The sequence below is a fragment of the Rhinolophus hipposideros genome, assembly GCF_964194185.1.
Source record: "Rhinolophus hipposideros genome assembly, chromosome: 3".
In the NCBI taxonomy this organism is placed as follows: Eukaryota; Metazoa; Chordata; class Mammalia; order Chiroptera; family Rhinolophidae; genus Rhinolophus; species Rhinolophus hipposideros.
In genome coordinates, this window is record NC_138049.1 from 56685381 (window position 1) to 56709747 (window position 24367).

Here is a 24367-nt window from a genome sequence, read left to right on the forward strand (position 1 = left end):
CAGTTCAAAGGAAGGGAGGGAAGAAAAATGAAAGTGGCACAGAGAGATCAGTAGAGAATCTGATCTAGTGATGAGGGCCTGAATCAAAAGACCAGGCAAGAGATCGGAACAGGAGAGGAAGATGTGGGAGATATTCAGGAAGAGAAACTGAGAGGTCCTGATGACTGATAACACGCTAGTTACCTGCAAATAAGGTCAGACGTACAGGAAAGGAAGTAGTATTTTAATTTTATACAAATACGAGCTCCTGTAATCCATATTTGCTGAGCACGGTGCCAAGCACTGGTGGTACCAAGTCAGAGAAGCCCAATATTCACATGTCTAGAAAAGGCAAATCTTTGATAAGAGGCTGATCAGAGACTACCTAGGATGGAGTGGGACTGGGGAATAACTGCAAATGGGCAGAAGGGAACTTTGGGGGATGACAGAAATGTTCTAAAAGTGGATTGTGGTGATAGCAACCCAAATCTATAAACATTTGCTAAAAATTATTGAAACTGTACTTCAATACAATGGGTAAACTTTATGTTATATAAATATCTCCCAGTAAAGCTGTTTTTAAAAAGTGGTAAGAGCTGTGGAGAAGGAACAGCAATACAGGATAAGGAGAACTGAGACGGTTGAGGTGCAGGTGGTAGGTAGGTTGCAGCTTTAAATAAGGTGATCATGGTGAGACTCACTGAGAAGGTGACATCTGAACAAAGACCTGAAGAAAGTGAGGGAGTGAGGCTGGGGATAGCTAGGAGGAGGAGCATTACAGGCAGAGGGACCCAAGAACTATGTGCACAGGTTCTAAGCAGAAAAGGGGACCAGTGAGACCAGGACAGGAGTGGACACAGAGAGCAGAAAAAGGCGAGAACAGGGAATGAGTGAGGATAGGTGGTGTCGCGAGTGCTGGTTCTTGGCATGGAAGCTACTACACTTTTGAACAAGAATAATATGACTTAACTCAGGTTTTAAAAGGATCTCTTTAGCCACAGTATTGAGAAAAGTCTGTGGGAGGCACAGGAGACCAGGTGGGAATTTGTTGTAGTAATTTAAGCAAAGGTGATGCCGATTGGGAGAGTGGTGGCAGCAGGGAGAAAGTGACAAATGGCATACTTTGAAGGCAGAGCCAACACAATTCCCTGACTGGAGAGAGTTGTAAGTTGTGAGAGAATGAAACCAAGGATGACTCAAGGTTTGGGCCTGAGCAACTAAAGATGGGGACACTCTGGATGAGGCAGGTTTAGAGGAAAAACATTTAAAAGCATGTCTCCAGGGCTTTGCTACTCAGCTGTATTTCATATACCAAGACCGCTGCCCATAATTTGGGTAACTTTCTTTAAAAGATCAACTTCACTATAGGGGAGGCTTTCTTCCAATACATTCATTAGTTGTATTTTAGAGACATGAATTGACCATGCAAAATGTAGAAATGTTTATTTAAAATCTTGATTCTTGGACTTCTTTTTATCCTTGGGACTGCTGAACAGCTTACGTTCTTATAATGTCCTAATTATACTTCTAATGACATTAGACTTAACCTGCCTGGAAAGGTCCTGCTGCTGGTCCAAATTAAACAGCAGAAAGTACAGTGACACTAAATGACAGTCACTCATCCCTGAGTGATTCTCCTTAAAGGGACCATAGGAACTAGGAAAAGGGGCAATCAATGGATGTTGAGATATGTTAATGAAATCCACCTCCTATAAAAATACACCTGAAATCTGTGTAACTTTGCTAACAACTCTCACCCCAATAAACGTTAAATTTATATATATATAAATGTCAGAGCAAAATTCACAAAGCATCACAAAGAACTGCCAAAATTCAAGGTCAATCTGTGTTGTGAATTATTTCTCCTTAGGAGAAAGCTACTATAAAGACAAGAAGGCAGAAAGGGTTAAATTCCTATCTGGAGATTTAAATAATACCTACTCTCATTTCACAATGTAAGATACAGATATTTCTTTCTTATAATTCTAAATTTATATGTGTGTTTGGTTCTATTTGTTCTGCACATTTGGTTACCGGACTTCTTTATGTGATCATTATCATTAATACACGAGTTAGAAATACACATTCAACTCAGCAGCTGTGCCCAAGGCCATTACTTCCTATAATTTGGCACAGATGGCCAAAAAGATGATTTTGAAAGAATGGCCAAGTGCTAACCACCTAATTAAGGCTGCAGCCTCAAAACTAACTGAGCCAATTTTATAGTTATCTTTACCCTTCTCCTCTCTCTCTCTTTCTCTATCTCTATTTATCTCTCTCTTGTCCTTGACATAAAAGGCAGAAGAGAAAACATTAACTCCAATTTAGCAAAGTTCTAAACATAGCATTTCACCTGATTTTCTAGGGGAGAAAAGGTAACTCCATAAAACAACTCCAATTCTAAAATGTTTATTCTTTAGGTCAAAAAACTGTTTCTTCAACTCAAAAATATTCCTAAATATTAAAATTTTAAAAAAACAAAGGTCTTCCAACAGCCAGATCTTTTCTGCAATAGAGATTAATCAGGTTTGTACCTAACTCATTATCAGAGAAACCATCAGAGTAATCATAATGGTGATTAAATTTCCAGGGACAAATAAATGTAAGTATGGTATCTGTCCTTCTCTCACATACACACCCAAAATGACTTTTCTTAAAGTCATAATTAAGCACCATCCATCCTCACCATGCATCACTCTGATGATTTTCAAATGAACTGCAAAATTAATTTACAATTTCACAAGCAGTCTAATGACAAGGTTTCCTTATCTATATATTGGTGCTTAACAATTGTATAGCTCCTCAGAATGCCTTATATTCAAGTGTTTTGATGCTTTAGGATCATGATAGTTAAGAAGATCATAAAGTTCCCCTCAGACATAAAAGATGCGCTTACAAACAACAGTTTGCACTCTGTTTCAGCCACTCTCTAAGGACAGAATATTAAATTTAAAAGCCTATTAAAAATGTGCAAAGCACATTCTGAACCTTTCCCAAAATAAACAGCAAAGGACAATTCAAAATCGTAGCTTCTCTGTTTCCCCAAATCCTGCTGCAAAGATCTATACTATTCTGCCGCAGTTCACTACCGACCTGTTAATCAATGACTCATATGATTTCATCCACAATAGAAATAGCATTCTCCAGTTGGCTTATATAATGCCATGCAATCACCATCAATGCTCTAAATCTAAAAAGGTACAAAATAAAAAGCATCTGATTTTATCTTATGCAGAAATGAACATTTTTTAAATCAAACTACTTCAATGTTGGACAATAACAATGAGGACATTTATAAAGACGCTCTCTACAGCGATCCAGATACTTGATTAGCTGTATACAAATTTGAGTGGAAAATCCAAACTTCTGCTTCAGCAGTGAAGATGTTAATTACATATCACAACTTCTATCCAGACAGGGCACCTAGTTAGAATATTGCCTACAATGTTTAAATGTCCATTGACTGTCCATAGAGTTGTGTGACCTCAGAACTGACTTGACTTGCTATTATTTGTTAAGTGTGAATGACAAGAAATCTGAGGCTCAGATCCAGATGGCACAGCTGGCCCTTGAGAGGCAGGAATAAGAAGCAGAGTGTCAGTCGGTCACTGTGCTCTAGACCCATGGCTCCCAAATTAAACCTATCATTAAAATCTCCTAGGGGAAGGTTTTTTAATGCACAGTCGTTCAACACCAATGTAGATCCCAACCTGATCATCAGAGAGGCTCCAGGAACCTATATTTTCAAAACAATTCTGGGCATTCTGAGGGCCAGGTTGGTGGCAAAGCATTGGGCTAGACTTATTTGTGGAATTGTGATAATACATGATTTTCTAAAGCAAGGCTCCAGAATGGCCAGTCAAAAGCAATAACAGAGCAATTTTAATATAAACACAGCATTTAAAAGTATGTCTTTGTTTGTTCTCATGATTCTTAATGTAATCCAAATTAATAGAGGAGACAAGCACAGAATTCTGAACTCAGTCCCCCCCCCCACATTATGCCCCCATCCACGGGCAGAGCTGACTCCGAGGGGACTGGCTCTCCCTATCCATCTCATCGTGTCCTCTCCCCAGTCTCACTTTACTCCACACAAATAATAGCAGCAGGATTTTGCCCTGTGACCCAGGTAACCACAGGTAGGCGCAGCCTTAAGAAAAGGACTTACTAACTTTGCCACTGCTCTTAGGAAGCCTGAAAGTTGGCACAGGAAAGAAATGTGGCTGGCTCCTGTGAGATAATCCTCTTTCCTGGGTAAGACACGGGTGGGTGCTGTGCCACCACACAGAAAGACGCTCTCCTGAAAGTCTTAATACACTCCCATCCCTCAGGTCAACCATTAGACTCAAGATAAGAAGAAGAGAGACATCTGGTCCCAAAAAGGTTTTTGAGTCAATGAGACCTAAATATCTTGGTCAACAGTTGGTCCAACCCCTTAAGTGGGCTCACTTAATGTTGATATAGAAGAGATCCTCTTACATCCTTGGTTCTGTCTCTTCATCAGAGAAACGAACAGTATTCTAATCGCTGCTGACTGAAGCTCTGCAAGTTCACACTTGAGCAAAGAATGATGGCAACAAAATTCAGAAGCAATCACACAATATGGTTTTCCAAAAAGAGGTCACTATAAAGAAAGCAGCAGAACTCCAAGACCACGCCCAAAAAGAAAAACACAGTAATCAAGGCACATACTTAGAGGATGTGGGAATTTCATGCCCCATTAGGTCCAGGAGTAAAGAATGTCCTCATTTTCAAAGGCAATATATAGGGCTACTACATATTGAGGGCTACTACATATATCATGCCACTACATAGATAAACCATTTAACTACCTCCTCCTGTCCCAAGTCCTTGCTCACCAAATCTTCAGTCACAAGGAGAGAATGTGCTGGCAAGAATTCCACCCACATCTTCAAACCCATTGACAGTTACATACATCAAATATATTAATATTGCATTTTACAGCAATTAATAAAATGTAATGACAAATTAACTACAGACTTCTGCTGAGCAACACTGACAGAACATGAAACACAGAAATAAAAAACTGATAACTTTCTGAAAGATCACAAGGTCAGAGAAGGGAAATTTATCATAAAACCCTATAGATGACACTAAGATTCAAAAATTAGAATTTCAATAAAAATGTAAGTTAAGTGCTGTATAAAAAGGCCTTAGGGCTGTGCATGAGTTTCTCAAATGACATTTGATCAATTAGGAAGCCCTATCTGTAGGTGATATTAAATATCTTCAAGAAATGATAAATAGCTTTGACCCAAAGCTAAAGAAGATAAGCTGTGACCAAGTTAAATCAGATTGTAGGTAATTAATGTTTTCAGAGAAGGAAAAAAACCAAAACTTTCATTCTATATTTCTGCAGGCTTTGAATTCTCAGGGGGAAAAAAACAAACAATCAGCCATATCAGCTCAAGGACATCAGTCTGGGAAAGACTCGTGAGTCTTTGCAGCTGAAGAGTTACTGGATTATATCTACACTGCTGCCTATCACAAAAACAGCAATTTTTAAAACTGTCTTTTTTCAAGAAATGTCAAACGGAGTAGATAAGAAGCAAGTCAAAGAGACGCTATCAAAATAGATCTCCTCCATTCAGATATCTACCTCAATTATGAACCTAAATTTCCAAGACAATAACCATAGCTGTCACTTGGGAAGTGGTTGAGAAAATGCTTATATTTAAAGCAGGCTTTTTTCCCTTAATAATATGATTTTGTAACTTTGCTGATCTGTGAATTAGATGCAAACACAAGCTATGGCACTGATGTCATCTTGGCTACCATATTGTTCATCGGAGAACTCACACCTCATTACAATCAATATCCACTGCATACTGACTCTTTTTTGAAAACATTACGATATTCTCTTCTGAATTCATAGTGTGAAGCATATTCTGACTTGACAAATGATCAAAAATTTAGCATTATCGATTCCCTAAGCCCTTCTTACTTATCTAAACTAATGTATTCATCAACTTTTAAAAATACATGTGAATTATTAAATTGCAACACATTTAAAGAAACATTAAAATACCAGAGCAACTTAGCACAAGAAGTAGTCTTTTCTGCAAGGATATACTTTGAAATTTGTTATATGATAAAAACAGAACTTAGGTTGGTATATGGGTTCCTAAAATTTCCTGCTCAGGTTACACTCCTGTAAATGTTGTTTATTATCACTACTACAAAAGTCACCAGTATGGTGGGCTGCTAGCAATTCCCACTGCTGTCTGGGTTACCCCAAACCTGAGAAATGAGGGGGCGCTATCTTGAGAAAAGCCAAGACACACTAACCTCATCTGCCCTCAACAGTTACCAAAGAACCAAATGATATCAAAAAAAGGAGGAAAATTACTCTGCCACTTGTGAGGGTGAAGAGTTGCTTGGTGTGCGTGGGAGGAAAAGGATAGATAGTGGTACAGAGAAAAAAAATATAAAAAATACTAGCTTTAACTAAGAAAGTATTCTCTTTGGGAAGACTTTAATCCTATCTGACTTGAAAGTGAATTTGAGGAGGTTTTTCTTTGAGCCTGGTATGCTCTTGACCTTTTCAGAAAATCTACGTAATTCAGTATGAATGGAAACCTCTAATTGTCTAGACAAATGTAGGCAACTAGAACTTGACCTCACAGAAAGACTAGGAGGTCAGTACCTGCCAGGTACTTGATGCTGCTTTTAGTAACCCACAGAAGACACGAAGAGCAGCTCTGTGCTTTTTACAGATGGAGACCCCTAAAGAGATCTTACTTACAATAGAGCCTCAGTGAGCTGCCTAGGTTGGAGGAAACTGACCCTCCCTCCTTTTCCTTGTGGCCAGGCTGGGGCTCCAGGAGCTGCAGAAAAGAGGGGGAAGTAGCTTGCCAGAAGGATGATACCATTAACCCCAACATTCGCATCCCCCTCCTCAGGAGAGCCCACCCAAGCAGCCCAGGGCTCACTCAAATAGCTCCTCTGCAGACAGAGACTAGCTCCTCTCTAAAGCTGGCAGACCAGATTAAGACATTTATAAGGTACATGAAATTGAAGTTCATTCTATCCTTATTTTGAGGAAGGCAAAGGTAAGAGGTGAGAGACAAAGGGAAGGAATTAATAAGTACTAAGATTTTATTATGCACCAGATATTGTCCAAGTGTTTTCCACACATATCTTATTTAATCTCAGAATAGCCCTATAATCTAGGTAACAGAATTCCCATTTTACAGATGAGGAAAATGAGACCTAGAGGGGATATGTAACTAGACTGTAAATAATAGAGCCAAAAAGTGTCAGATTTAGTATTCAAATCCAGGCTCCAAGGCCCATGTTTTTTCAGCTGTGTCATACTACCTTGCACATACAATTGAAGAATTAAGACTCATAAATGACAAGGCAGCTAGGTAATGATTTGAAATGAGGTACCAGAACTTGTGTCATAAAAATTGCACAGTGCCTCCTCCACTGCTCTTGGTGTCTGTTCCATTAGCATTGACTGTCTTCCCACTGAAACAATCAGCCAGGATCGAACTAGTTATTCCATCACTATGCTGTATGCGAAACCGGTTGTACTGTGGGAGGGTGGGGAGAACCCTGGTTCAAAGTAACTAGAATTGGCTCATCTGGCATGAAAAGTAGAATATATTATGCCTCGAATAAACATGTAAGAGAAAGTCAAGTCTATGAAAACTGCCAAAGATTTTTCTTCTTCATTTAAAAATCATCTTATCAGGTTGGTAATTTCAATCTTGCAAAACTATTTCAGACAAATATACAGCTTTCAGTGCTTTTGCCATATACGGAACTAATCTGACTCCAAGACAAGTATGCAAAACTGTTATTTTTTTTTTTACAGATAGTTCTTTTAAAAATCTCACCAAAAATTTATAGTGCCATATGTCTACATCAAGTTAAATTAAATTCATTAATGCATTGCAATGTGCATATGAAACAGTGTAAGAACAAAAGAAATATCAAGAAAGTTAAGTGCTTCCTCTGCCCCTTAAAAAGTATCAGTCTTGGCAAGAAGAGTATGGGAATGAAGGACCTGATGGAAATGAAAGAACCAGGGAAAAGGTGAACCAAATGAATTTCACCTATTGCTTCCCAATAAGAGGGAAAGTAAGATTTTCTAGAATAAATTATCAAGCTTTACTCTACAAACTGGAAGAAACTCTGAATACTGCTAACCAGTTATATAACGACAAGAAAGTGGGAGCAAGGCACAGAGACACAGAGACATAACCATGTCTATCTCCACTGTCTACCAAAGAGCCCTGTTAAATAAGATGGGCTCCTTACATATTCTTATCCTACTATTTTCCATTACTTGCCCAATATATCTGTGAAGAGCAAATCATCATGTTGGCTTATGCAGTAGTACCCCTTTGCCCACAGAGGATACATTTCAAGACCCCAGTGGATGCCTGAAACCTCGGGTAGTATCAAACCTTATATATACACCCTGTTTCCCCGAAAATAAGACCTAGCTGGACCATCAGATCTAATGCATCTTTTAGAGCAAAAATTAATATAAGACCTGGTGTTATGTTATGTTATGTTATGTTATGTTATGTTGTGTTGTGTTGTGATGTGATGTCATGTTTTGTTATGTGATGCTATATTATAAAAGACCCGGTCTTATTTTATAGTAAAATTTTATAGTAAAAGACTGTGTCTTATATTGATTTTTGCTCCAAAAGACACATTAGAGCTGATGGCTAGGTCTTATTTTCGGGGAAACATGGTACTATTAGGTTGGATCAAAAGTAACTGAAGTTTAAAAGGTTAAAAATAACTGCAGGGCTGGCCCGGTGGCTCAGGCGGTTAGAGCTCCATGCTCCTAACTCCAAAGGCTGCCGGTTCGATTCCCACATGAGCCACAGTGGGCTCTCAACCACAAGGTTGCCAGTTCAGTTCCTTGAGTCCCACAAGGGATCGTGGGCAGCGCCCCCTGCAACTAAGATTGAACACGGCACCTTGAGCTGAGCTGCCGCTGAGCTCCCAGATGGCTCAGTTGGTTGGAGCGCGTCCTCTCAACCACAAAGTTGCCAGTTCAATTCCTCGACACCCGCAAGGGATGGTGGGCTGTGCCCCCTGCAATTAGCAACAACAACTGGACCTGGGGCTGAGCTGCGCCCTCCACAACTAAGACTGAAAGGACAACAATTGAAGCCGAATGGCACCCTCCACAACTAAGACTGAAAGGACAACAACTTGACTTGGAAAAAAGTCCTGGAAGTACACACTGTTCCTCAATAAAGTCCTGTTCCCCTTCCCCAATAAAATCTAAAAAAAAAAAAAAAGTTAGATAAATTGAAAAAATAAAAATAATAATAATTAAACCGTGATTACTTTTGCACCAACCTAATATGTTTTTTCCTATACATACATACCTATGATAAAGTTTAATTTATACATTAGGCACAGTAAGAGATTAACGACAATAACTAATAATAAAATAGAACAATTATGACAATATACTGTAGTAAAAGTTTTGTGAATGTGGTCTCTCAATATATCTTATTGTACTGAACTCACCTTTTCACTTAAAGGAAACACTTCATGGCTTCTCTTTGGCAGATCTGAATTGCCAGCATCACCACTCTTGTGCTTGGGACTATTATTATGTAAAATAAGGGTTACTTGAACACAAGCACTAGGATACCTTGACAGTTGACCTGACAGCAGAGATGGCTACTAAGTGACGAAGGAACAGGTCCCATATGAGTATACAGTGTGGATTCAATGAACAAAAGGATGATTCACATCCCAGACAGGATGGAGTGGGATAGTGTGAGATTTCATCACACTACTCAGAATGGCATGTAATTTAAAACTTCTGGAATTTTCCATTTAATATTTTTGGACTGCTATTGACCATGGGTAACTGAAACTGCAAATAAATAAAACCATGAATAAGGAGGGACTACTATATTGTTCTTGATGATAATTAAAATTTCTCCAACTTTAAAGCAAATTCCTGTCATACCAAATATCCTCAGTGCTAGACTCTCACTAGCTATGACACGTTTTCTATTTTATTTCATCCTGATTCTTTGTGCCCATCATTCTAATAGGTAGCTGTCCCGACCAGTCACTGCAGATCTAGTACTTGACTCCAACTCTAACTTCCACTTTCTAGTCATATGTTTTTCCTATCCCCATTCATGTAATAAAAATGTTGACTCAATCAGGGTAAAGAGCAGAGGACATCTACCTGTCACCAAAGGCTTCCCTATGGGTTTGAGTATAGATTTTCAAATAGCGAACACAGGGCTTACATTTTTCCTTGCTTGTCCCATACATATGAGACTTCATCAAAAGTGTATCTAACATCAAAATCTCTATGTGTAAGAGCCTCCCTAACCACCAAGTCTATAACTCTACAAAGGAAAATGTTTACATTGATATGTTGTTCCTTTTTCTTTTAAGTTGCAGAAACCATTCCACCATATTTGAGAATCTGGATATGTGTCCATTCTAATTGCACTCATGTAAAATACCAATGTAGGCTTCCTTTCTGCAGCAAAGTGGTAGCACAAGAGGAAATCACATGTCAGATGTTTGATGTTAAGAATACAGACATACCATAATAGTCAATGGGTATTTACTGTATATCAGACTCTGTATAGGGAATATAATGCTTGGTTGGTCCCTTGCCATTTATTTTCAGTCTTTTAGAAGAATCAGTTCTCCAGATTTTCCTGTGTCTACAGCTCCCCTCTTAGTCTCCTTCACCATCCTGTCGTCCTCCACCCCTTCCCACACATCCCCAGCTCCATCTTCTTGCTGCATTCCATCTTGCAGACCATATTTATTCCCACAGCTTGGTCATCCCTTCAGTTACAATGATGAGCTCATATCAGATATCTCACGCATTATCCTCTCAACTCACATTTCCAGCTGACTGTCTGGCAGAGCCTCTGATCTTACTACTATAGCTAAAGGGATCTTCATTTAATATAATTAGACCCAGCCATCCAGGTTCAACACTAACCCTCCTCCTCCACAGAATTTAGCTGATCTCAACAATCAGAATATTTTTAAACCTTTTTCCTGTTATCTGTGCTTCTGTGGAATCTTGTATCTGTATTGTATCATTTAACATACAACTGCCTCAAAACCACAATTCCCTCTGGGTTTGACATGTTTTCTATTTTATTTCATCCTGTTTCTTCCATTAGGTAATCAACCTTCATTCGGTAATCAACAGAGAAGGATGGGTGTACAGTAGGGTTTCCAGGCGGGAATTCCTACCCGTTTGCAGGAATTTTTTTTCGCTTTCCCATTCCCGAATCCTGACATATAAACTGTTTTCTCTTCTCCACGATGAATTGTTTCCACAAAGTGACAGCCGATACTACCAACCACCTGGGTTCGAGGAGCTGATTTTCCCAATTTCTGACCAACTTTTCTCAGAATTCGGGACCCGGAAAGGGGAAAAAATTCCTGAGAATGGGCGGGAATTCCCACCTGGAAACCTAGTGTGAAGTGAGAGGAGCCACTGAGGTTTAAAGGTTTCTTTCATTGATCCAGTTTGACTTCACATAGTCTTGGATTTTTCATCTGTAAAATGGAAATAAGATGCCCACTTCAGGAATGTCATGAAGACAATATGGGACAGGAAAAGTGGACGCTTACCAGGAGCAGAACCTTTGTTTGCTCCGAATCCTTGAGGGTAGAGATGCAATCTCCAGAGCACTCAGCCAGGACTTTGTTGTATTAGTATTAGCTAACAGCTACATCGCTCCTAACTAGGGATGCGACACGAATTTCCACGAATTGAAAACTAAAATGCATTTATTTATTATTAAAGAATTCTTCCAAAGGGTGATTTTACAATAAGAGAATTATTGAAAATCACTGTCCAAATCTTGTTTTTTTTGTGTGTGTTTTTTTTAACGACACTTCTTTGAACCCACAAAAGAAACAACATAAATAAGATAACACTCCTTCTGACCAGAGGTCTGCTTCAGAGAAGTCCACAGACATCTCTACAGCTTTAGCAGAAATATGAGAAAGGGACAGTTTCTCAAAAGGTATCACTACATTACAAGATTATTTAAGGAGTAAACAGCATTTTCTCTGCCAGGGTCCTGGAATTGGATGTCACTTTGAGTTCCCATGTATGTTTTTGTTCCTTTGGAATAGTGCAGTATTCTGTGGCGTCTTTTAACTGCCACAAAACCTTAATAGAAAGTTTTCATTGAAAGTGCTCCTTTTTCTGACCAACTTTTTATTCCACCTCTTCCTTGGACGACGTTAACATACTTCTTAGTCCTGTGCCCAGAAAAAAAATTAAGCCAGGAATATAAGGTTTAAACTATAAATGCTTTTGTTTCAAAAGATTCAAAAATTCCTATTTTGGAGTATTTCATGCTCTTTTATTTTCTCTGAGGTACAAGAAAGAGACCTAGGAACCCTCCAAAACAAACTTGGACCTGTTTATTAAAGAAAAGATGTGGAACACTTTTTAGAGATTTTGATATCAAAATCAGAAAATTCCTAATCACTCTTTTTTTTTTTTTTTTTTTTTTCCTAATCACTCTTATAATGATGTATTTGTTCACATCAATATTTTATTAGAGAAAATATTATTAGGTTGATGCAAAAGTAATTGTGGATTTTACAATTTTTTAACCTTTTAAACCACAATTACTTTTGCACCAACCTAGTAATAGAACTGAATAGGATCTCAGTAGCTATGGATTGGAAACTGGCAGGCCACAGGCCACATGTGGCCCAGATACATTTTTAATGTGGTCCTTACAATTTTTAAAATTAAGGACACTTCACATTAAAAAAGATCTGGAAACCTCTGTTTTTCTTGAAAAACTAGAATTTTTTAGAAATGGAGTGGCAACAATCAGCTACAGTCCAGTAGACACTGCCCCCTTTACAATGGTTTGCACTTTCCAGAAGCCACAATGCACACCCCCTCTCTCCCACAAGTCTCCCACTGGGATGCTCCACTCCTTCATCTGACCTACCAGACCCTTGCACACATTGGAAATGCAGATACAGGATATTTTTCAAGGCAAAAAGCCTGGATCCAAAAAGGGTTTCCCCATTTACTAACTCTGTCAGCAATCACTCTGAGTTTCAGACCCCTCAGCTTTAAAATGAAGATAATTCCTTGACCTCACAGGTTGTTATGGGAATTAAAAAGGAAGTGTTTGAAAAGTACTTTGTAAACTGTAATGTAAAATGTTTGTCATCTTTATTCATTTCCCAGCCCCCAATCAATTGCATAAATCCCCTAAACCTACCTCAGTTATTACTGGTTTCCTTGATCCTTATTTAGTACACCCTGTATGACAGTCTAAAGTCTAAATAAACTGAATTTGATGTATGTCCTTATGTCATTTAATAACGGGTAGAAAAGATGAGCAAATATCAAAGGAAAACAAATTGAGTTGTTGAATGCCAGATCTTTACCAGGTCATTTCTGTTTGTGATGTAGGTATGAAAATAGTGCAAAGTGTAACAGCCAGATTGCTGATCTCTTCTAGTGCTGTGTTACCAGTTTACTCACTAGGCACCTGAGGCCTCAAGGTAAAACTGACAGCTCAGTCATTAGGGGTTCCTGTGAGATACCAGCACTGACCTCCTTCTTGGGCCTCACTCAGTGCTCCAGGAAAGGACCCAATCCATCAGAAAAAAAAACAAGATCTATAAAGATTTCTCTGTACCGCCTTCCTCTCTACGTTTTAACATGAGCTCCAGAAACTTAGAATCTGGAGTGTTAGGCCTTGGCACACAGTTTATATCTATATCTATCTACATACAGATATATGTCAAAAAATTAGTAAGAGGCTTAAAAGAAGGCATAATCTCAGAAATGGGCAGAGATGCAGAAAACTGCATTAAAATAATAATGCAGTGGATTTGGCATATTAGTAAAGATGTATGTTATGAATGCTATCTTCTTACATTAGGAATTTCACATATGTATTTCTGTTCTAGTCAATTTACAACTGAAGATCGTCTTTGTGTGGGGAATCACAATTAATTCATCTCCTGCTTTCAATGTTAAGATAATCACGCCTGAGTGAACTGCAAAATACAATGTAGAAATAGAGAAGGGATTTTAATTGGAATCAGCTTTCTTCATAAAATCACCAAAATGGAAGTAATTTATAATTCAAGAGACATTCGTTGAAAAAAAAAATGCATCTCACTAATCGTTTAAATAGCATACCATATAGCGCAATTACCGCTTTTCTTGAAGTTGAATGAAAGCGTCGCCTGAATAGATTAACGAAATGCCAAATTACCACATGGTCCTCAGTGTAACATTAAAGAAAAAAATCAAAATAAATAACAGCACCATTGAAGAAACCAGTTCTTTCAATAGATGTCCCACGGCTGATGTTTAAGCACGTCTCCTTGGCAACCAGGGAGCACAGTCAGTCTTGGGATGGGGGAAGGGGAGAATGTGGAGGGGGGAGCAACTCCAGGGTTGGTGGATAAGTAACCGGGAGTAGTACTTGCTCGCACTAGAAGATGCTGCATGAGCTGCATGCCCCTGAAATTTCTATCAACTCTGGCGTCGCCCCCACTGGATTATCGGCAGCCTCCCACCTTTTCCCTCCGGTCTGCAGGAACCAACCCCGAACAGGTTACAAGGAAAGAGACTGACTTACCCAACGGGGTGAGCGTTCTGCTGGGTAATATACCCGAAGCGGCAGCGCAGGCACTGGGCTCACCCTGATGCACAATGGCTCGGCTTCGCCCCACGATGCTGAGGTTCAGAGAAACCGCAGTAGCTTCTCTCTGCGGGTTTGGGGATGCAGTTGTGAAGAAGGATCGCGCGCGCGTATGTGTGCGCGCGAGAGACACAGCGTGTGTGTCAATGAGAGCGAGAGTGTGAGTGTGTGAGTGTGTGTGTGTGTGTGTGTGTGTGTGCGTGTGTTGCCTGCCTGCGCGCTCCCGGACTCTCCCGCCGGGAAACTGTGTTTCCCAGTTAAGAAACAGCTGCAGCGAGCACTGCAGGTAGCGCGTCGGGCTCGCTCAGCCCCCAGGCAGCCGCGGCAGCCTGGAGATGCGCCTCGGTGGACCCCGGGGCGGACTCAGACCGCTCAGCGGCTCCGCCCCTCCCGCCTCGGCGAGCCAGTACGCACGCACGCCCCCCCCGCCCCCGCCGCCGCCGAGCCCGCGCGCACGCTCCACCCTCCACCCCGCTGCCGAAGAGGCGCGCACGCCGCGCACCCAACCCGGCGGCCGGTGGCGAGTCGGCGCGCGTGCCCGCCCTCCCCGGAAGTCCCCAACCTCCGTGCCCCCGGGTTCTGTGTCTCTGGCACCTGCGCTGGCTGCTTTTGGTCATATGCACAACTTGCAGGCTGAGCTGCGGCCTCCCGGCGACAACTGAGACCCAGGAAATCAGCCAGCTTGCTCCCACTCTCCTTCCCAAAGGCTAGAGAGCAACCTGCGGTAATAGACGCCTTGACCCTAACCTGGTAAGCCTGGGAGCAGTGGGCATTCTGCTTCCCTCTCCCTGACCCAACTAACTTGTAAAGTTCAAAATGCCTCTCTTCCTAGCGACCCCTTTGCAGGACTTAAATAGTGGCTCTCCTTGGGATGACAGACTTTATGGTATACCAAGAAGGGCTTCTCGGTAACTTTAAGAAACCACAGTGGACCAGCAGGGATGGATGGAAGCCCTGAGCTTGAGGGATGAGGAAGGATATGTGGTTATAACCACTTCAGCGTTAAAACCGCAGACACCAACCCCAGGACACTACTGCTTCCCCTTGTGCCACATGTGGGTCTTTCATATCTTTCCTGTGTAAAACATGCACAGTAACACACTAGGGACAGAGTCCCAGAGAGCAGTCTCCAGGTTCTAGGTCTCTTGTGGAAAGGTGCTGGCTCCGTTACTAGGTGGCCATCAGCTGAATCGGATGGCCGTGCTCTGTGGCTTGGTGGCCATCAGCTGTTACCAGTTAAGCATCAGCAACTAATATAACTTCTATGGCTATGCTAGGGGGTTGGTTGGTTGGCAGGGAAGCGAATGGTGGATTGCGGCTAGCAAGTGAAGTTAGCAAGCCAATTACATTGCAGATAGTGTGGCTCCTGCTTCCTGTGTCTCCAACCCAGCCATCAGTGAGACTATAGTGGTATGAACCCCCTATCCACTGCTCCGTTGGTGTTCGTTTTTGGCCTCACCATATCCTAAGTTCTTGTGCAGGGTGCAGGACCAGAGACCCTGCATGACACACGCACTTAAGCAAAGTGGATCATTTAAATAGGTAATAACATACCATATTCCACTTTTGAATTGAAAACGTTGGTCCAGGGTCGGCCTGGTGGCTTAGGTGGTTGGAGCTTCGTGCTCCTAACTCCGGAGGCTGCCGGTTCGATTCCCACATGGGCCAGTGGGTTCTCAACCACAAGATTGGCTGCCAGTTCGATTCTTCGACTCCCGCAAGGGATGGTGGGCAGCACCCCCTGCAACTAAGATTGAACGTGGCTGCCCACTGAGCTCCCAGATGGCTCACTTTGTGGTTGGAGCGCATCCTCTCAACCACAAGGTTGCCGGTTCGAGTCCCGCAAGGCATGGTGGGCTGCGCCCCCTGCAACTAGCAACGGCAACTGGACCTGGAGCTGAGCTGTGCACTCCACAACTAAGATTGAAAGGACAACAACTTGACTTGGAAAAAAGTCTTGGAAGTACACACTGTTCCCCAATAAAGTCCTGTTCCCCCTCTCCAATGAAATCTTAAAAAAAAAAAAAGGAAAGAAAACGTTGGTCCAACTTGGAGTTAAGCCCCAGATAGATGAAATCCGCGTAAACTGTATTTTTTGGAAGTTGAGGGTTTGAACTACTGCAAAGATGCAATTTCACAGAACTTTCAGTCGCATTTCTTGCAGGTTGGTGTTTTACCATACTTGGGTTAGGAACAGTGTGCTGATCTATTTTGAGATGTCCTTAACGTTCTCATTAGTCTCACAACAGTGGTTCAGCAATTTTTCCACTTTCAGACCCATAGGTTTTCTGGGGCCGTTTGTACCCCACCCTCACCCCTTGGGGACTGTCGGTGGCTTCATTCACGTGGTCATGCTATTTGGACCTTAGGATGCTGGAGACTTGCTTTATGGCAGTCCTGGACACCAAGATAGGAGCAGTGGGAAGAATGACAAACAAACAAATGATTGCAAACATTAGGTGCAGAGTCATTCTCTAGAATTTTTCATAAGCAACTTGGTATTTTTCATTGGGTGCTATGTTATACCAGAAGACCAAATGTCAAAGCATGTTTGAACCCAAAATAGTAATAATGACTGGTGCCAATAAAGTACTCCTTTAAGATTCATAAACTTTTTGTCATTAAGGTCACTGTACTTAAAACCCGAAACCCATCTATTTTGATCGAATTGTCTTTTTTAGAATGACAGAAGCTATTTATTATTAAACACAAATAGAGCAAAGATATAATTATTTACACACAAAAAATAATAATCTTTATGCCACCAACTCACCATCTGTGTGACTATTGAATGGTCTCTTACTGCCCCAAAACGGTCTGTCTTGTTCATCATCGTTTTCCTATGTGTTAGCACGATGTCCGACACACATGAGGGGCTTGATAAATATTGGTGACTGATACATAGATGTTGAGGATTAAATAAGGAAATGTATGTGAAAGGCCTACTAAAATGTCTAGTTCAGAGAGGGCAATTTTTTCCTAAACGATTCCATAAGATTTTAAAGTATAGTTTTTCATTTTCTTGTTTTTAATTTTAAAAAGCCCTTTATGTCTCTAAAATAAGAGAGATCATGGCATGTTAGACAACCATCAAAATTCAGCACAAGTGTGTTTTCTAGTATACTTTGTTACTTGAGGAGCAAATAGATTTTAGGCACTATTTTGTCCGTGGATACCATTATATGTGGTCTTTCTCTTTATTAAGAAAATGGCTTAAAACAATGCTTTTCAAAAACCGTGCTTTTAAATACCACTCATTTGTTCAACAACTACAAAAAGAAATTGGAGCTCTTTGAATGTGTTAGGCAGTGTTATCGGCATAGGGCTTTCAGTTGTCAGTAAATAGACATTGTTCCTGTTTCCATCTAGTGGTATTATGAGAAGCTAAGGAAGAAAAAGTGTGGGTCCATTGGTTGCAAAGCAAAAGAAAACTACTCCACCTAATTTAAGCAAAAGGACTTTGATGAAAGAACCACAGAAGCTCTGAGAATTGATGGGCAGCCTACCTAGATGTAACCAGGCTAGGAAGCCAGCAGGAGTTAGAGCAACTCCGGAGAGCGTAGCAGCAGAGACACAGGGTACTGTAGGGGCAGGAATGTCATGATCAGGTGTCTCCCGTGCTGGAATGGGTGGACCCCAATCCATTGCTCTTTGATACTCCCAATCCAGATTCCAGCTTTCAGTTTTCCTAACTTGGAGCACTGCCTTGTCCCTTAGCTGGAGCAGGTGGTACCCCTAAACACAGCCCCACCAGATTTAAGAAGGAAAAGTGGGCCCTGGGTGGCTGGAAAACAACATATGCATACATTCACGTTAGGAAATTGCGTGCTAGGGTCAAAGCAGTTGTGGAAACACTGAAAAATGGCTCCCAGTCACATTATTGTATTAAAGACCCTGAAATCTCACAGTAAAGAAACCTTTTTCACTTTCTTAAACAGCTGTCCTGGTTGACTATGGAGCACTTTTTTTTTTTTTTTCAGCTTAACTCTTAACACACTTTGAGAAGCATTTTGGAACAGGGTAGTGTTTGCAGCATTTTTTTCCCCCATCTGTCATCAGCTTGCCCATGAACCAAGATGTGAAAGCATAGCATAAATCCAGTGTTATTAAAGCTTCTATAAAATTTGTGTTTTTAACAGTTCTATGCCAATCTGAGAGCATTGGAATTGTCTCTAAACAGGTCAGATTTTAACCTAAAACTGCATCATAAAAGAAAACTATATCATAGCTCCTTCAACTCCAGAACAAACACCTGTCAGAGCAATCTTGTCCCATAGAAAATGAGGAGGTAAGTGTCATTCTTAATTCCAGTGTCATGGTTTCCTGTCACAAACCAGTAGTGACATTAAGGAGTCACTTAGTCAGATTTCTAATTACTGTACTACCAGAGAAAACAGATCATTATTAATTGTGCAAAAAACTGAAATTGATCTTTGACTGATAAGCTCCTGTTTTCAAGTGGAAAATACAAAATTAACTCTAGCTAACTCTTCTATTTATTCAATTACCTGTGGGTAGGCATATTTTGTGTCTAATTCATCCTATTCATCAGGAGCTACTGGCACTCAAAAGTAGTTATGCCATAGGACAATCTTTTACTTTTAACATTTTTTATGTTTATATTTTCTGGTACCAAACGCTGTTGTTATTTATGTTGTTTTCAATCTACTTCAGTGTAATTAACTAGACACATAATGCTTAGTAAATATTTACTGTACGGAATAGAAAATAGCCCCTACCCGCAAGACAGAATACTTCAATTGCACTACTAAATAGGTACAAACAAAAAATACAAAATGAATTCTTAATCATCATTAGGGTAAGGAAAATTTTAAAATAAATTATACTTTTTCATATATCAGATTAGCAAAGATTATAATGCCTAGTGTTAGAATATGGGTAAATTAGAATTTACAAGATTCAAGCAAACACACACATTTTGGATGACAACTTGTCAATATTTATATTTGTCTTTGTTTAAATGCAGATACCTTTTGGTATAGCAATTCTATGTCTAAGAATGTATCTTGTGGTATGTCAAGCAAAAGTGCAAAAACTTATGTAAATGTATACTCATGATAGCTTAGTGATATCCAAAAGAAAGAGAGGTAGAGTGAGAGGGTAAAGGGAAGAGGGAGGGGCGAGGGAGACAACTGAAGAACGTCCATCATTTGGGGGCCAAATTATTAGGATACTAAATGGCCATTTAAGAAATAAAGTAGATTTTTACACACTGACGTCAAAGATATACCACTAAGTGAAAAAATGCAAGTTGAATATCACTATGTATAATATGAACTAGTTTGTGTAAAACTAGAGGAAGAGAGGGAGGAAAAGACGGAGATGTGTATGTGTGATAGTGTGTTTTTCCATGTTACTGACTCAGAAGAAGAGGGATGAATATCAAGCTGGCTTCATTCAGTTCCACATACACACAGATACTGGGACCTCCCGAGTCACGCCACTGCCACGGACTCTCCAAGGCACTGGCATGTATCCTAGGTCATCAATCCGGTCAGGATGGGCCCCTCTCAGGGCCCAAATGGGATTGTCTTTTGCCGGATGTTGGAAGGTGGTGTGACACGAATGAAAAGGAAAACTAACACACTCTCTAGCACAACTGACAGTTGAATTGAGCTCAGGTAGAACTCAGTGGAAGACTGGGTGGGCAGGCAGTACTCACAGTGGTGGAGGATGGTGTCTCTGAATGCCAACTTTACTCCTGTCCAAGGTTCTCCTTGACCAGGCCCCTTGTCCTGGCCCCAAGGACCATACCCCCTTTTCAAGTCTTCGCTATCTTCCCATCATCCCAGCCCAGGGAAGCCTAGCCAGTTTCCCCAGTTAGGAAGCTTCACTCCTCAACATGTTCTTCCCCGAAACCTTCTGGGCATACAAGACCCTGCTTTTGCTTTGAGGCCTAGCCTTTTGGAACTCATAAGTTAAGAAACAAATATGATTTACTTATTTGTTTATTTCCTAAGCTGTCATCTCTCATATCATCCCTCCTCTGAAGCAAGTTTTACAAACTGCCTACTTGGTTGAATGGTGAATAGGCCCAAGTACTAGGAAACAACAGGAACAAAAAGCATCTCAATTATATCTAGAAATATCCCAGATAAAAAAATTTGTATTCTCTCTCAGAAAAGGGGTAACATGGATCTTTCAGTTTTCATTTTATGTGTTTCTGTACAGTTTGTAATTTTTATGATGAACACGAATAAAATGTACAATATTAAAATGCATTTGTAAATTAAAAGTATCACTTTTTATAATTCCTTTAACTGTATTACTGGAAAATAGTAAGCCTCATAGTCAGAAAAAACTTACTTAAACATTTTGGGAGTCCTAAAATTAATCAGGCCACATTGCTGGCTGCATAACTGTACCTACATATAAGCATGGTGTGGGTGAAAGATTAAAAAGCAAACAAATTAAAACACATGTAACTGGATTCCATGCTTCCAACATAAGGTCAACAAGGACCCAAGATTTCTACATTTCAGGTCTAATTCAATACTCTTTCCTGACCCTCTCCCTGTCTCTTTAGCATAATGACAAACCAGTCACAATATTTTGGTCAGTCTTCTAGATCAGTTACAGTTCTCTGGCTTCTGTTTTAAGTGGCAGAAACTGATTCTGGATCACTTCAGCAAGAATATATTTTATTGAAAGGATACTGGTGGCTCTGAGAATTGAAGGGCTGGGGTGGTGGTGGGGAACTGAATAGCCTCGTTCTGAGAAGGGCTAGGAACCCAAATAATATCACTCCATCCAAGATTCAAATTCCCAGGAGAGTCTTGTTGGCCCAGTCTAGGTCCTGAGCCCATGGCTATGCGGGTGGAGGGGGACAACAGAACCATATGGAATGGAATGGAAAACGAGTAGTAAGTTCTCACCTCAATAAGGGGCAAGAGGTGCTGCACAGGCAGAAACAATAGCTGCTCATTACCTCCATCTCTTAATTGAAGAATTTTATTACTATTTCCTTTTATTATTATGTCTCCTGCCCTGTTACTGCTTCAAAACACATTTCAGGTGGAATCAGAATTATTTTATAACAAATTATTGAAAGTTCTTTGCAATGATAAAAATTCTCTTAAAATGTAACCCACTAAATATAAAGATGATAAATGTAAAGGTGACCAAATGAGTAACCCACTAAACATAAAGATGACATCTCAGAGACCTTGTTTAGAAAATTCTCTGATGCGTAGGCCACCTATCACAGAATTTAAATTGAACACTTGATGCCTTAAAATCTTCGTTTCTAATCTTAGAACTTTCTGTGTGGGATCAATTCCACAGAAAGTTCATCACTATTTTACAGTAGTATAATGTAGATTAATGTACCTGACGCTTCTAAAATTCTAATTCCACGGCAGTAATGTATGACTTTCACCATGCCATTAAAAAAAAAAAAATGTTAACTTCATTCATCAAAATTTCTTTCATTCAAACTTAACTAATGTTTCCCAGGTCACATCAGCCTAAAAGTAAAATAGGTCATAATAACTGTCAAAAATAACAAAAATATTTCTCTAGCTTCACCCACTTCAAGTTGTCTCAAAGACGTTTTACCAAGAAGCTCTGATGACTCACCCACCACATTCTTAGTAACACAGTAGACGGTCCTTTTGTTGCAGTAAGTGCTGCTTCCATCGGTGGCTTGGACATCAGCTCTTTTCCTTACCTTAAAAAATCACACACCCACCTTTCTTCCAGACTGACAGTTCTTAGACAAAGGCAGTCTTGTTTCCCAAGGGACACAATGTCTGGAGATATTATTGTTTTTCATGACTGGAGAGGGAGGACGCTACTGGTATCTAGAGGGTAGGTCCAGGGATGCACTAGCATATTCTATAATACATATGACAGCCCCACACAACAAGGACTATCCGATCCCAAATGACAGTAGTGGCATATTTTGGGGGACATGTTTTGCTCTTTTATAAGTAAACTTAGCACCATATAGATATAGTAATTTTTAAAATTGTTTTTCTGGCTTTATTATTCTAATTTTCAGTGTAGGATTTTTTTTAAAGATTTTTATTGGGGAAGAGGAACAGGACTTTATTGGGGAACAGGGTTCCCCTTTGAGGCCTTCCAGGATTTTTTTCCAAGTCAAGTTGTTGTCCTTTCAATCATAGTTGTGGAGGGTGCAGTTCATCTCCGGGTCCAGTTGCCATTGTTAGTTTCAGGACACCACCATCCCTTGGAGTTTCAGGGCAGCCCACCATCCCTTGGAGGTAGTCGAACTGGCAACCTGGTGGCCAAGAGGACACGCTCTAACCGACTGAGCCATCCGGGAGCTCAGCAGCAGCTCAGCTCAAGGTGCTGTGTTCAATCTTAGTTGCAGGGGGCGCAGCCCACCATCCCTGCGGGAGTCGAGCAATAGAACTGGCAATATTGTGGTTGAGAGCCCACTGGTCCATGTGGGAATCGAATCGGCAGCCTTTGGCATTAGGAGCATGAAGCTCCAACCACCTGAGCTACAGGGCCAGCCCTAGACATAGTAATTTTTAAGATTAATGCTCGCCCTTACTACTCACAGGTCTATGAGCAGTATCCATCCCGTTTTTGTCTTCATGAGTAAATACTCAAAAATTCACCTAACTCACCAAAAAATTAATTTCAGATTTGGGTAATGAAACCCATGTTTCCAGCTCCCAACCTCAGTGCCTTTCCTTTTAAGGTGCAGCATCTTCTGAGTGGAGGAAAGAATGACAAAGAAGACAGCCTAGGTCACTACTTCCACTTATATCCCTGGCATGTGTCCTTGTCATCCACTGTCATATTTTACTGAAGTTTTGTACATAATGTCCTCCACTAATTTGTGAGTGCTTCAACAGCACAGTTATCGTGTCACCCATTTTTTTTGTCTTACTTTTTTGTATCTTTTACCAGGCCCAGCACATATATTAGACAAGTATTTAGTAAATGTGTTAGATGATGGGTGGATAGATGAATGGATGGATCTGAGTCAAGAAGCAGTGAAATGCAAAACAGCGTTAGGTACCATTGCGATGGAATTACATGCTTTAGTAGAGGAATACTGAGAAATACCTTCAGTAAGCAGATTGGGGCAAAACTATGGGAAGATGGGGATGCCAAGCTTTTGTACTTTAGTTAGGAGACAGAGGTGACATTTATTCTTTCTCTTTAGGGGGGTTGATCTTCCTAAAGGTGTGGAGGAAGGGTTACTGTAATTGTCTAGGATTTAGGTGCTAGGAACACGGCACACAGAGGGGGCTACGGAAACGGAAAGGAGAGGACTAGTGTGATGGCTGTGACTAGTTCAATCTGCTTCTCCCTCATGAGGGGTGTGATGCAGGGTGACTGGGCTGGGTGCCTGCCAAATGGGCACTGGTGCAGGGAGTTAGCCAAATCAGTGTATTTGGGAAAGCCAGGTTCCAAATGCCAGCAAAACCAAGTACCACCCAGACCAAAGGGCCACAGGTAGAATGAAAGGCAGTAAAGGTTGCAGAGCCCAGGATTTGGAGTCCACTGTAAGGAGCCAAAGGTAAGCAGGCCTTTAGCAAGTGAAGAGAGAGACCTTGGTAGTGCTTACTAGTGATACCCCTTGCATTAGTTTCCTATTACTGTATAACACATGGGCACAAATATAGAGGCTTGAAGCAACACAGATGTTTTCTCTTATAGTGCTGTAGTTTGGAGGTCCAGCGATGGTC

At 40.7% G+C, this 24367-nt stretch overlaps 1 protein-coding gene and 1 long non-coding RNA gene across 5 annotated transcripts in view; one reads left to right on the top strand and one right to left on the bottom strand.

Annotated features, from left to right (window-relative positions):
• KLHL32 (kelch like family member 32) overlaps positions 1 to 15080 on the bottom strand; it is a 191974-nt gene extending 176894 nt beyond the window's left edge. Inside the window, exon 1 of one of the 4 annotated variants that reach the window (XM_081044937.1) lies at positions 14616 to 15080. The gene's annotated coding sequence lies outside the window, so the exon portion shown is untranslated. The remainder of the gene's footprint in view (positions 1 to 14615) is intronic. The other 3 variants (XM_081044940.1, XM_081044939.1, XM_081044938.1) reach the window with 3 other exon arrangements.
• Positions 15081 to 15117: 37 nt separating this feature from the next.
• The window catches only part of LOC308493928, a 28336-nt gene continuing 19086 nt past the window's right edge, over positions 15118 to 24367 (top strand). Inside the window, exon 1 of the long non-coding RNA XR_013992810.1 lies at positions 15118 to 15428. This is a non-coding gene — a long non-coding RNA (uncharacterized lncRNA). The remainder of the gene's footprint in view (positions 15429 to 24367) is intronic.